At 41.4% G+C, this 13,273-nt stretch overlaps 1 protein-coding gene across 1 annotated transcript in view; it reads right to left on the reverse strand.

The window, feature by feature from the left end:
• Positions 1–13,273, reverse strand: part of ephb4a (eph receptor B4a) — a 43,800-nt gene that overhangs the window by 28,743 nt on the left and 1,784 nt on the right. The gene's annotated exons all lie outside the window — the stretch shown is intronic.

Genomic DNA, 13,273 nt, shown 5'->3' on the forward strand with positions numbered 1-13,273 from the left:
GAAGCTTACCAACCAATAAGCCAGCTTTAGATGAGAATATTGATAGCGCTGTCATGTCTGTATGATTAGCTAAGCTAAGGAGGTAGAAGTGACTGTGTTCCAGGCTTTACTGACAGTATGCAAGAATGATCATTTTTGGTACACCAAGCTTATCTCACAGTGCAAATGAAGACACGGAAAAGAAGGAAGAGGGGATTTTCCGTCACATTTCAACAGTTTATTGTTGTACGGCGAGTGCACGTGAAAATGAATGCTTAGCGAGTGATGAAATGAATGTATGTGTATAAAGCGTGTTTGTGTGTCTTTGACAAAGTTGTGTCTACTGGGATTAGACACCAGCTTCCTGTAGTTCCTGTCCTTTTCCTGTCTCCTGGTCTGGTGCCGCCAATGCATACATCATTCACGTGAACAGCAGCCGGGCAGGATACAGTTTCACTCCCCACCTACTGTATAACAAAGACCCCCTCCCCTCGAGGCACATGTGGATGAGCCCAGGTACTATAAGTAAGCCTCACAGGAGCAGTAAGATGAAAGAGCTGGGGAAGGTGTTAATGCTCGACACCTTTTCTCTTTTTTGCCCGCAGGGACGCATATCAATAAGTGTTGTGGTTGGTTTCTGTCCCAGGACAGGATGTGACCTAGTTAAGGAGGAAGCTTCAATCTGGACAGAAACCAAAAGAAGCTGGGAGAGAGATCAACGGTGCTCCGAATTAAACCCACTGACCCCAAAGCTCTGTGGATTTAAGACCAGGTCTACAATACCTGCCCTCTGAATGTTTTGGCTCCGGCTTACACGGTCACCTGAGATTTGCTCGACAGAATCATTATGTTAATCATTTCCAAGTGAAGGTGTATTTCCCCAGCGAATCTTCGAGTTCACGCTGGAGAACCGGTATGAAAGATCGCCCTCTCTTCCTTAGCTATTAATAAATTCACTACAACACTAAAACTGGTATGCCCTAATCCCTGGATAATTCACCTTTTAAAGTAAAACGTTTATAGCGTAAAGGGTTTACACATTCGCCTATCGAGCGAGAGATACCTGGTTTGATCCCAGGAGGAGACACGAATCCCTTTGAGATTGCGCCAGGAAGGGCATCTGGCATAAAAATACACAGACTCAAACATGCAGAGCTACCCTCTGTGGTGACCCTTTGTGAATAAGGGAAAGTAGCTTTTATTGTATGTCGCACCAGAAAGTGTTGGTTCTGAAACACAAAACAAATATTGATTTATAAGAAGGTAAAAGAATTCAAAGGGTGCACCTGTAATGCACTGCAATTCACTCTTAATTAACTGCGTTTAAGTGAAAAGAAAAACTGTTAACTTATTCAAGTCATGTCAGCGCGCAGCGGATATTTACCTCTAATCTCAATTGTATGAAAAAGTTTTAGCCACGGCATAAAATGAGAGGTTAAGGTTAAGAGGATATGAGACATCAGCTTGCCTCCGTGGCTTTTTTATATTGCCACCTACGAATAATGAGTCTTGACCTGTGATGTCAACTGCTGAACAGCACTTGTGCAACTCAGACTCAAACAGTCCTTTTTTATCTCAAACACACAAAAATACACATAGCTGTGAGGTATATTCCCAAAGCAGGTAAACTAGAAGAAAAAAATCACTTAAGGAGATCTGACATCTACAGTGGGGCAAAAAAGTATTTAGTCAGCCACCGATTGTGCAAGTTCCCCCACCTAAAATGATGACAGAGGTCAGTAATTTGCACCAGAGGTACACTTCAACTGTGAGAGACAGAATGTGAAAAAAAAAAATCCATGAATCCACATGGTAGGATTTGTAAAGAATTTATTCGTAAATCAGGGTGGAAAATAAGTATTTGGTCAATAACAAAAGTACAACTCAATACTTTGTAACATAACCTTTGTTGGCAATAACAGAGGTCAAACGTTTACTATAGGTCTTTACCAGGTTTGCACACACAGTAGCTGGTATTTTGGCCCATTCCTCCATGCAGATCTTCTCGAGAGCAGTGATGTTTTGGGGCTGTCGCCGAGCAACGCGGACTTTCAACTCCCGCCACAGATTTTCTATGGGGTTGAGGTCTGGAGACTGGCTAGGCCACTCCAGGACTTTCAAATGCTTCTTACGGAGCCACTCCTTTGTTGCCCGGGCGGTGTGTTTTGGATCATTGTCATGTTGGAAGACCCAGCCTCGTTTCATCTTCAAAGTTCTCACTGATGGAAGGAGGTTTTGGCTCAAAATCTCACGATACATGGCCCCATTCATTCTGTCCTTAACACAGATCAGTCGTCCTGTCCCCTTGGCAGAAAAACAGCCCCGTAGCATGATGTTTCCACCCCCATGCTTCACAGTAGGTATGGTGTTCTTGGGATGCAACTCAGTATTCTTCTTCCTCCAAACACGACGAGTTGAGTTTATATCAAAAAGTTCTACTTTGGTTTCATCTGACCACATGACATTCTCCCAATCCTCTGCTGTATCATCCATGTGCTCTCTGGCAAACTTCAGACGGGCCTGGACATGCACTGGCTTCAGCAGCGGAACACGTCTGGCACTGCGGGATTTGATTCCCTGCCGTTGTAGTGTGTTACTGATGGTGACCTTTGTTACTTTGGTCCCAGCTCTCTGCAGGTCATTCACCAGGTCCCCCCGTGTGGTTCTGGGATCTTTGCTCACCGTTCTCATGATCATTTTGACCCCACGGGATGAGATTTTGCGTGGAGCCCCAGATCGAGGGAGATTATCAGTGGTCTTGTATGTCTTCCATTTTCTGATGATTGCTCCCACAGTTGATTTTTTCACACCAAGCTGCTTGCCTATTGTAGATTCACTCTTCCCAGTCTGGTGCAGGTCTACAATACTTTTCCTGGTGTCCTTCGAAAGCTCTTTGGTCTTGGCCATGGCGGAGTTTGGAGTCTGACTGTTTGAGGCTGTGGACAGGTGTCTTTTATACAGATGATGAGTTCAAACAGGTGCCATTCATACAGGTAACGAGTGGGAGACAGAAAAGCTTCTTACAGAAGACGTTACAGGTCTGTGAGAGCCAGAGATTTTCCATGTTTGAGGTGACCAAATACTTATTTTCCACCCTGATTTACGAATAAATTCTTTACAAATCCTACCATGTGAATTCATGGATTTTTTTTTCACATTCTGTCTCTCACAGTTGAAGTGTACCTCTGGTGCAAATTACTGACCTCTGTCATCATTTTAAGTGGGGGAACTTGCACAATCGGTGGCTGACTAAATACTTTTTTGCCCCACTGTATGAGTACTTCTATAATAAAATACCTGCCAATGGACTTCCGCAAACACGAGCAACTGGCTAATATTGGCAAGAAGCGGCAAAAGGAATTGATCGTCCTTCTTTCTGCCCAAATTGTTAATCATTCCAAATTAAATTCCAAGCAGACACATTTAAAAACTTCAGGTTTTAAACACGTAAGGCCCTGCACTCACTTCTATAAAGCATGATTGGTTAAATTGCCTTGCTGCATATTTCACATTCTTTGGCATATTGATCTGCCACTGTGAGAATTCACCTCCTGCTACTTCCAATTATGGGCAACAGTTTCTCAAGTCTTCTTCAAAAATAACCCAAGTCTGAGAAAAACTGAAAGGCTTTTTGAGAACATTGTTGCGGGCTGCACCAGCTCCCTAGTGGCCTCCTGATCCTATAAAAGAAAGAATGAATTACAAAGGAAAACTTCAAAAGATTTTCTTGATGAGACTTTTTTTTTTATTTTGCAGGGTAGAGTGCAATTCTCAAAACCTCTGCTATTCCACAAGCCATTCTGCTTTCGGATACTGTACAACGTATAAAATTAGAAAGACAGACACATAACTTGATGAGGCCCAAAATACAAAGAAGACAAATTACTGGTGCTGGCTGATTGTGTTGACTTTCGAGGCAGAACAGATCATGCATCATTTTTACTGAAATCTGGAGACCATAATTACGAAACCCCACCACTAGTGGTGATTAATGGATTAATGCACTCTTTAAAATTAATCTGTTTGCTTTTAAAGTATCATAGGGAAAAGAAAAAAAAAGCAAAGTCCTCCATGGTTGGACACTTTTGCTTAAAAAAAAGAGACAAATAACTATCCAATTCAGAAAAAATACCTGCAACGTATATCCTGTCAGCTGACTGATTTCTTGATTCTCCCGTTTCATTCGTCTTCTCTTATTTATACTCATATTCTCTTTTCCCTCAAATCGCCTATATTATGCAATTTAACTTAAATTCTGTATCTCAAAAGACAATTAAAGGTGGCCATGGTCCTACATTTTGATGTAGAAATGCATCAAAATGTTGATCTAGTTTCTCTTTATGAACGCTCCCTGTTGTTACTCACAGAGATAAGAGAAGGAAGGCTCCTTGAAATTAGGGTTATAAGTATTGATTTTTTAAAAAAAATGTAACATTATTTACACAGGATAGTTACTGAAAGTTAACTGAATTAAAGAAACAAATTAACTTGTAAGCGGGCACCAAATGCAAATATGATAGGACAAGTAACGCCTTCCTTTTAGAGCCACATTACATGCTCCTGTACTGTTCTCCAAAACCTTGCATTGCTGAAAGCAGATGAAGTATGCATTTGTCAAATGCTGACTGGTTGACAAGTGATCCGGAATAGGGAAACGAATGACATCGGAGTTCACCGGGAATGGAAGAGCAATGAAAAGAAAAAAAAAAAAAAAACACAACTTCAAATATAAAAATAAAGCATGGAAAGCACAGACGGGGACTGTAGTGGACATGTTTCATTGTTTTTTACCACTTGTTTCGCTCCAGCTTCTAGTATGTTATATATTTGCTGATTTCTTTGGCTTGTTGAAGGACCAACAACAGTACAAGCAGTAGTGGCCACATACTTTGTACACTGCCCCAAACTAGCAACAAGGCTCTCTGGACACAGACCCGCTATCCCTGGACAGCAAACAAATTAGCTAACCTGGGCCATAAATTCATCTTAAAGGAGTTGACTTAATTTTTTCTTTATTCTATAAATAGTATTTTGTTGTTGAAATTTGCACTTGGAAACTTTTTCAAAATGAACAAAACTTGTTCCCTAATACTGCACAAATGGTGGCCCTAATACTCCATGGTATGTTTTTGCGAGGGTGCTACACCTTTTAATCTTTCAGTTCAAGCTTCTGATCTTGAAAGACTATCACTCATTATCAAGGATTTTGAAAGCAAAGCATCTTACAAAACAGACATTTACTAGATGGTGCATTTTAGTGCTTGAGACTTTTACAATACCATTTTCTGTTATGGAAGCCTGCACAGCTGTGCCTTAGATAAAAAGTTTTTCTTTGATACAAAGGCTGATATTTGCTGGAGTACAGACATATATAGAAACTGCCTAAATGAAAAATCATCCATTTAAATATGATGTTTACAGTGTTTTTTCAAAGTTTTTTCCACAAAGTTGAATCTTTTCAAACTGTCGCAATATCTCCCTCGGTGTAATCTGTAAATCTTTGAGCTTCTCTGCTGACATATCACTATGACTGACACCATCATACATGTGTCTCCAACCCAGCTGCTGCAGCAGCGGCACAAAGCAGCAGATTAAAAAAAATCGTGCAAAAATCACGTCTATCCACAACATCAATCTAACATTGACTTTGGGTATAAAATGGTCTTGAATCCTGTGATAGAGTTGGTAGAAGAAACTGCCACAATTGCACGTTTGACTGCAAAAAGACAAATGTCACAAATTTTCAGTTTGTTATACATCAGAAAAAAAATCACCCTGGATGAGAGATGGGAATCGAGAACCGGTTCTTGAAGAAAACTGTTTCCAAGTAGTCCAATTCTTTGGAGTTGTTAGTCTGCCTGCCTATTGATCCCGGGTCTTGCATTTGCACTACAATCAGCTGATTTCAGTTCGAGTGTCAGAGGAGGAAAATAGCAATGCAATCTAGAGTGTGGATTAGATAGTCAAGAACCCACAGTGAAAGCTGAGTGAATGCTGCCTGCTGGGATCAGCACTGAAGTTCTGTCTTTTGAGATACAGAATTTCAACAGGTAACAAACAGATGAGCAGTCAGGTTGTAACCACCCTTGGTTGTGTTGTCAGCTTTGTATTCTACTAAGAGAAAGAACTTAGAGATGTGTGTCCTCATTAGGGATTTGTGTTGGTGTGTGGGGTTGTAGCCTGAGGTTTATATTGTTAAACGGTGATTATGAGACGGTGTGTTTCAGCTATTTTACAGCGTAACGAGTAGGTAATGTAACGAATAGTATAACAAATTAATTTTTCCCAGGGGTAATTAGGTAACATACTGCATTACTTTTCTTAAAAGTGTTCAGTGAAATATGTGTAATAATTGCCGTTTTGAGTAACGACTCCAACACTGATCACAGCAAAGAAGGAAAATACCTCTACAAACATGCATAAACATTTGGCCTACAGCACGCAATTAATTTGCTTATTTAACCAGAGCAGAAGATATTCATAGACCAAATTCAGGTGTGACCAGTTTATAAAGACACTTCATTGCCCTATAACTGACCCACCATACACCATTACGCTGTGGTCAACACTGCTCTCAAATGCCCGCAAGCCTCAATTTAGGTCAGCATCTTAAAAGTTTGAAGAACGTAAACTGAAAGTCCAGAGCTGACAAAAGCAAAAGGGGAAGGTGCAAATTGCATTCTTGTTTTCAAACACTTTCTCGGTGTCTTAAGAGGATATTCATACTTTTGTTCTCCTGTCAGGAAGGCTGATGTCTGGGTCAGTAACAGGCTGGCACCCCCGCAGAGTGGATACTTTGGAGTCACACAGCGCCGAAATCTGGGATGATCTTCCTAACCAGCAGGATACTCTTCCACCCCCGTGCTGGCTTAGTCTTTTAATAATTAGACAAGCTAGTTTGCAAGCTAGATAACTATAGATTAATTATTAGCATGATTGGAGCTTTGTGCCATTTAGTCGTGACTACAAAAAAAAAAAAAAAAAAAAAAAAAAAAACACCCAAACTATTTCATTCACAAAGATTGATGCACTACAGCTTTGGAAGCTGCAAAATATATATAAAGGAGAGAAAAGACATGCAAATCTTTACTTTTATAAAATAATATATAACAGGTGACCTATATTATTTCAAATCTTTCTAGATGAAAAGATTAAAAACCCACATAGAGCCATCGACTGCTGTGATGCATCTAACGACCTTGCTACGAGCCCCAAAAATGTCTGCTGCTGTACTTACAACTGAGTTTTTATCAAAGCCTCGACTAAAGCAGAATCTCCAATTCATTTTTGGGGGGAAGAAATTGCAGAAGAAAATGCATGCACACACACACACACACACACACACACTCACTCTCACAGCTCCCAGTGACTAATCTGCTGTGGGAGGTGGACAGCTTGAAGCTAACAGTGCAGACTCCAGCTAAATAAACCATCTAAGGATTGACACATCTAAGTAAAGATACAAGAGAACAGACTCTCGGCGAGAATTTTCCCTTTTATTCTGACACATCACACTTTTCCCACATTCAACCAACAACAGACCCAACTGAGAGTTAATTCTCTTCCATTGAGCCACGAATTGCCGCTACGAGGCTGCAATTGGCTGCTTGTGTGGCGGTGACCGATATATCTGGAATAAAGATAAACTCATCTTCGGATGTGGAGCTATTTGCTCGAGTACAAAGAGCATTATTTTGCCTCCTCAGCCAGCTACATTATGGTTTCATTAGGAGGCGGATTCAGTAGTTTGCAAACTGTTTGAATTGCTAAACCACGCTTTTGTCCAATGACAGAAAAAAGGACAAAGTTTAACAGCGCAATGATTGGATGGGATTGAGCAGCTATTTGTGGATATGAAGGAAGACAAGAAGGTAAAGAACTTTTTCATGTGTGGCAAATCCACAGAAATTTAGATACTAAGATACCACGCTGCAAAAAAAAAAGAAAGGTGTTTAATGCTTTTTGACCCTCTCTATTTTGGAGCATGACATTCTCTTAAAGCTTTAAGCTGTGTGAGAACTGTAGGAGGGCAGCTACACGGCAGTGCTTCTATGTTATGCCGTATATAGCAGAGCCCACTTGGTTCAGAGTGGTATATGAAAGCAGTACCTGGGAGACACGCTCAAGATGTGTACATATGCATGAAGGTAGGATCAAATATGCACGTGCTCTCCAGGTTGATGTCGAACCAAATGAGTTGCATTTTAACTCAAAACGGCCAAACGGAAGATGTAGGTCAACCTCTGACGCAGTGAGGAAAAATATCCCAGACACGAATCAAGTCTACTGATGGAGCGTGCTTCAAGCAGAGAATTTCTTTTTGTTGTTAAATCAAGGTTGCCTTTTTTAATCAATTCTTGCACATCCAGCCTCAGATGTCTCGCTGGCCTCATGTTGCTTCTTCCCCGTTAAGACTTCATTCTATTTTCGAATGTAGCGACAAAAACATCATAAGGTATCGTGCAACAATGGCATGAAGAAACGTTTCACAAAGGATTTATTTCCAACACAATACTCGGTGTGCCTCAAATGAGAACTGTGATTAGTGTGCAAAATAAATGAGAAAGATGGACCCGAGATAAATAGCTCCTTCTCTGTTGTTGTCTTCTAATTAAAGGCCTTCTTAATCCCTTTATTATAATCACATATTTAGCCCATTGCATATATCTCTCATATCTGGCCCTAGGTGTGTGATTAAAGAATGCAAATAGGCAGTATACCTAACTTTGCTCATTATATGCTGTGCAGACGTGCACATACTTGCACCCTCCTTGCCCTCACTGCACTTGCTCTTTCCATTTCGTTGACTCATGCCAGTCTGCCCATCTCTCCTTGACTCACTTCAAAGAGAACCCCCATCCCTCTAAAAGTGCCATTCTCCTTGGTGCTTATGGCTGATAGGCTGTGGCCTCATTCCCTCTCCGCTGCAGCCTGTCCCCATTGTGTCCCACTCTCAGAGAGTAGCGTGTGGGTGGAGGACAGACTGGCTCTCCAAAGTGAATGCCTGACATGGATGTATGGGCTGGGGGTGTATCCTCTCACCAAGCTAAACTATCATCCACCTGCAACTCCCAGCTGCCATATGTATCCCTCTCTGAAGAGGAGGAGGGGAGAAAGGGAACGAGAGAGACACGGACTGAGAGTACTTGTGGCACTCAGATGCCTGTTTAACTCTTGAGGAAGCTAATCATCGGATTGAGGTACTGAGGATGATGGGCTACAGGCTTTCAGAGAGGGGGGAGGTTGCTTTAAATGCAAATCCCTTTCTTATAAAAATCGGTTCCATTTAAAAGGATTTCTGGGAAACGATCCACATTTCCACGGCAGGGGAGACAGTCAGCAAGAGAAAACAGCATAGCACCAGTCAAACATCAAGGAGACAGAGGATGTGGAAGGAGTAGCAAAAGAAAAGGATACATGTCTGTGAAAGAAAGGATTGAGGCTCAAGTAAGGCCTCTCGGATAAAAAAAATAGAAAAAACATCCTTTCTCCATTTGAGACACTGGGGTTTCGATTAGACTGAGCGGCATTACGCTATTCATCACAGCAGTTGTGCCTTGGACGAGCTAGGAGGAAAAAGAATAAACCGATGATGGGCGTTGGGTTTTAGAGGGTAGTCTCACCTTCGCCATTCCATGTGACTTTCACCCAAAACACTTTGGAGATGCACCACTTGTCAGCTAGAGCTGCACCACTGTCAGCTAATGGGGTTAGCCTATTTTATAAGGAAAAATAGATATAGTCTCAACAGATGGTTTAATAATTTTATATTAGTTTTTCAGAAATAATTAACAATATGCCAGAAATTCAGTGCCTTTACTACTCAGCAAAAATTTGCCATGTGGACAGGAAATAGTAGGTTAACACAGGTGCTGCTAATCACATTAATTAAGCATCTGCACCAAAATAGAACAGGAGCTTCATTAACTTTGTTAGTGAAAAATCTTGGCGCTTCTGTCGATAAAGATGCCTACCTGCAGACACAATACGTTTTGACGCAGTTGACTATTTTAAAAGTGGCTTCATTACTAACTGCTTTGCCTCCAAGGCACCAACCTGTAGCTGTGCAAACTCATTGTTTGGAATAGAGAGTGGATGGTGCATCTTTTCAGGTGCCACACAAAAAGATGTTACCATCACCTGCTTTAGCATTAGGGTAGCCGTGGTTTGAGAAAGTGATATGGAAGAAACCGCTAAAGAGACAGGATGACACTTCCCCCTCCTCGCTCCATCGCCAGAAGCTAAAAAAGTGCTGTCTGTATTTTTCAACCCAACAAGCCAGGCCTCAGCCAAATATATTACTCTGGCAGCTGCACTCTCTTGTTGTGCATTATGTGAAAAGATGACTTGTAAATTATAAGGAAGTAACAGCTGCAGTAAAAAAAATAAATAAAAAAAAATCCATATTGCACATGTACTTCCCATTCCTGTTCAAGAGAGATGGACATGGATTTTAAAACTGTTTACGTCAAGTTCAAGAGACATTTAGTCATCAACTGAGCCATTTCTCCACTACCAATTAAACCTACGTGCAGTTGACTTTGATTAAAAGAAGGTGAATCGTAGAAATGATTACAAAAAATAACACTTGGCTAACATGGAAAGTTGATGTATTGATAAGAAAGAAAAGCACAAGTTGTTCTGGATAGAAGAGAACCAGTAAAGTGATCAGTGTGGACCAATGAGCACAACCTTCCTCAAATTAATACATGAAATCAACATAAACGCCATTTCCTTTCCCCATCACGCTTTCCACACTGTTTTCATTTGTTTTTAGCTGAAGTCATTCTTTAATTACTTAATTACAGTTTAATGGCACCCCGCTGGAGAATTGCAGTGGTGTAATAATGGATAGAGAAAAAACAACAACAAAACACACCTACATTAATCCATTTTCCCCAATTTTATGAAAGTTGCAGCAGATTTAAGCCAAATAAGTGCATTTACTCATATCAAGAATTTACGTCTAGCCTCTTAGATGATCACAGGGGTGACAGAGGTGCACTAGCACTCAAAAATGGCTTCAAGCCACATCGCATATTGCAAGATGGAAGAGATAACTGATAAGTGATAAGTGTTGGCATATCATTAAAGCTCTGGACCCGAACAGGTGGAAAAGACTGAAGTGGTCCTGTCACCGGCTGCATCTTGGCATTGCTGAGAAAGAGAAATTGTACATGAAATATATAAAGGGGCTGGGAGAGAAACAAAATGAGCACTTTCTAGGTTGAGTGTGCGTGTGGGAGGATAAGGCGTCATTATGGCTTACATTTATGAAGTCAAATATGTTTTAAAATTGTAGTACATAAGTGGGAATTATTAATAGCGGTTAATGCTTTAAACCCGTGGTTATAATTTTCTGTAAATTATGTGCTTTCTGTGGAAGGCAGACAAAAATGTTGTCTGGTGTGCTTGTATGTGTTCATCCTCGCTGCAGATTTCAACCAAAAAAAAAGAAAGAGTGGTATTAATTTCCAGCCAAATTAATTATCTGATCAAAAGGTCTGTGTTTTAATCTTCACAAAGACAGAGGGAAGAGAGATCCATGCTCTGAACAACCAAGTGGTGTGTAAATGAGTCATTTATCCTTTAGTTGGAAAAGGAGGAGAGATTTGGCAGCTGTGAGCTTCATCTGCCCTCCCATCAGTTCATTACAGAATTCCCTACTAGGTGGAGAACAAGGGAGGGGAGTGATCCAGAGTGTGCCGGCTGAGGAGTGGGTCATTACCCAAGACACGAAAAACCAGACATCTTGTTCACACTTGGCAAGACACAGATGTTCTAGAGCCGGCCGACAAGGTGCTACGAGGCCTCGGCTCCCGTCTACACGCCAGTTCTTCACCGCCACTGTCTGCGCCGCACCTGTTTGGAACCAGCATCTTTGCAAATACGCAGAAAAGGTCAAGCGGAGACGAGTTGACAAGCTATTCAGGAGATGCTCAATAACTCTGACACCAAAAACATGTGGGACGTCACCTCCCACACAGAGCCTGAGGTTAAGGATCTGCTGTGTCCCAGAGAGAAAGACTGAAGAAGAAAAATGGACAGTTGAGTCAGAGGTCAAGTCTCAGCTGCAAAAAACCTGCTGCTCCAGCTGGAGGAGAATCTCCAGCTCCTCTAACGGCCAAATTCCGAACTCCCAGAAAACTGACCAAAATTAAGTGTCTGGGAAAATCCCATACTACGCTCTCAAAATACAAAGTCAACAAAGTTTTCCCCGCAAGAATTCAGGCTCTCGGTAGCTGCAGTAATTTAATTTCTACATGTGACGGGTGTGCGTGCACAAGTGGCAAATCCAATCCTTAAAAGCCCTTTAATAAAACTGCGGGCCATGTCATGTACGCCACATCCATGTGTATGTACAGCATGAAGCCAAACTGGAAGCCTCAGTAAGAAGGGAGGGTTGAGGCCTCAAACCAGATGCAGCTGACAGATTTGTGTTCACAGCACTGTATATGTGAAGTCATGCATGTACATGGAGTTCCTGTTTAGAACGGTTTTCGATTGGAATGGAAATACCCAGGAAAAAGTGGGCTTTTTTTAAATAGCCTTATTGTTTTGTTTGGTTTTTTTTGCGGGGGGTGGGGGGGTGGGTGAATAATGGTAAAATTAGTAAAACTACCTGAAGAAGCACGTGTTGGGAAACTACAAGAGAAACGCCAGCATTTTGCTTTAACTTAATATATAGACTGCATGTCATTTCGCCTTGATTAACTAATGCCAACAAGTGATGGAGAGGGAAATAAACATACTAGCTGTGAGCCAGTGAGCAAATATGACTACAGTGCTGTGTGCAAAGTTATAAGCAGTGCCAAAAACGAAAAAGCACAACGTGGAATAAAACGTAGTCCTCGCAGGTGAACAGGAGCGAGCAGCCTACACAGCAGTAAGGTACTTTTTAAAGACCCTGCAGTTCAACAGCTCTTAAAGAAACCCAGTTGTGATCCTTTGATCCTCGGTAAACACAGGCCTATTATTTCCAAAGACCATTTTCTATAAATGGCTTTTGCAGAGAGATGTTTCGGCAGCAGCCTTAACAAACTTAAATCAGTTTGCAGTACCCTCCGCGTAGCCGAAACTTCCCTATTAATGTCACAATAAGACAGAGACGTGTCAGAAGACTAGGAACAAATAAACACTCAGCCTCTGCTTTTTGTCAGCGTGGCTCACTCAGAGTTACTCTTCCACCCTTGCATTAAGCAAATTATCCAGACACTGCCCCTGTTGTTATGCTGATGATGTGGAGCTATACTCCCTTGTAAAAACCAGACCATTTGAAACCATCATCTTCTTT

Source organism: Copadichromis virginalis, linkage group LG10 (assembly GCF_057382275.1).
Source record: "Copadichromis virginalis isolate Kocher_CV1m ecotype Utaka linkage group LG10, C_Virginalis_male_GT1.1, whole genome shotgun sequence".
Lineage (NCBI taxonomy): Eukaryota > Metazoa > Chordata > Actinopteri > Cichliformes > Cichlidae > Copadichromis > Copadichromis virginalis.